Source organism: Mustelus asterias, unplaced genomic scaffold, assembly GCF_964213995.1.
Source record: "Mustelus asterias unplaced genomic scaffold, sMusAst1.hap1.1 HAP1_SCAFFOLD_2603, whole genome shotgun sequence".
Lineage (NCBI taxonomy): Eukaryota > Metazoa > Chordata > Chondrichthyes > Carcharhiniformes > Triakidae > Mustelus > Mustelus asterias.
The window spans coordinates 5,001-6,726 of NW_027592548.1; positions in this window are offsets into that span (position 1 = coordinate 5,001).

A 1,726-nucleotide genomic window follows, 5' to 3' on the forward strand; every position below is an offset into this window, starting at 1 on the left:
ACAGACACACAAACGCCTCCCGGAATGCAAGCACTCCCCGTCACTGTGTTCAGAGGCAACCACCATTTTTCATATATGTTAGCCCTTTCGTTCTTGTTATAATCAGTTCAGGAATTATTTCCCTTTGTTCACTACGGTTTGTCGTGGGCCTTTGCTCATTTGCCCTTGCTCTTAAACATGGTCGCGCGACTTTGCAGGAAGGACGAGTACGCGGCGTGCCGGCGTCAGTGAAGCCGTCTGGTTGCGATCGGGTCGGTGGGAGCGGCCCTCTCCGCTCCCCCAACGGCACGGTAGTCAAAGCCGGCCGGGGCTGTGTCGCCCTCAGGGGTAAGGTGTTGCACACGGGTCTTCCCCCCCTGACAGGGAAGCCGGTGCTCGGTTCCGCTCTTTGTATTTCGGTGCAACAAACGGGTACCAACAGAATTGACGGCGGGGCAGGCACGCACACAGAAGGAGTTTGCCACAGTGCCCAGACACGTGTGGTGCTGCCACCGCCGCCCTCGGACTTGCCAGAGAAATGGTGTGCACGGCCTGAGGAACGGGTGCCCCACGCGGCGTCCGCAGACCACCGCCCCGTTCCACGGGTCCGTCAAGTGCCACTACCGTAACGCACACGGGCGCCTCGGCCTCACACGGAGGAGAGTCCAAACGGAAAGTTCTGCCAACCGACTCGCTCGGTGTCCGCCCGAGGTGCAGTCGGGACCACAGAGGGACAACCGCTCAGCCTGAAGCACCAGCGCATCAACGATGAACCCGCCAAGGGCCCTACCGCGTCGAACACGAGCGTCCGGTCAGTCCGGATATGTCACAGGCGAAGAGCACGAACTGTCAAGCCCGACCCAGTCCATGGCCAACGCCCAAGACATGCCATCATCGCCCGCAGGGTCGCCAGGCTTAGGCATGGATAGGCAAACGCACTGATTGTTGCAGCCCACTACCGGCGTGCGCGCCTTTTGCATTCAGAGGTTTCTGGGCACGCACTTTAAGGCCTCACAGAACGAAGTGCAACCCAAGGGAACGTGGCATCTGTGCCGTTTCAAAGCGCCGGCACTCCCTACCACCGAGTGCCACTTTTTTAAAAAACTCAGACTTTGTACTTTGCAGGCCGTTTACAAAGTGCCGTCAATTCCGTTGTCTGGTTTTTTTGCACAAGTGTTTATCACACTTTGATACATATATAGAAAAAGCCGTAATATATATATATATATATATGTATCTGCCAAAGAGTCACCACCGGCCAGGCAACTCTGTCCGTTTTCCAGAACGTACCCGAGGAATTAGCCATAAATGAAGTAAAGTGTCTGCCCCCTCCGACACTGAGGTGCTCTTCAAGAGGTTATATATTTGGAAAAAGTCCCCTTTTGTGAAGTAGCACTTTCCTGGGTACTTTCAAACTGACACCGCTAGCCAAAAAATGTTCTGAAAAACGAGTTCCCGAAAATCCCCGGGCACCCCGCCAACCCCCCCTGCCAGAAAATGCAGGTGTCCACCTCGGCGGGGTGCGGCCCGGTAGTCCTACCGAGAATGAGGCCTGGGGGGCCCGCAAAACGGGTCAATCGCAACTCCATGCGGGCTACCGGCGGCAACTCATTAACCAGCCTCCGGACACTTGTGCCAGAAAATGCAGGTGCCCACCTCGGCGGGACGGATCCACCAACCTCTGCGGGAAACCATGCACCGAGCCTGGCGACCGCCGACCGGATCTGACTTCATAGACTTCCGTCTG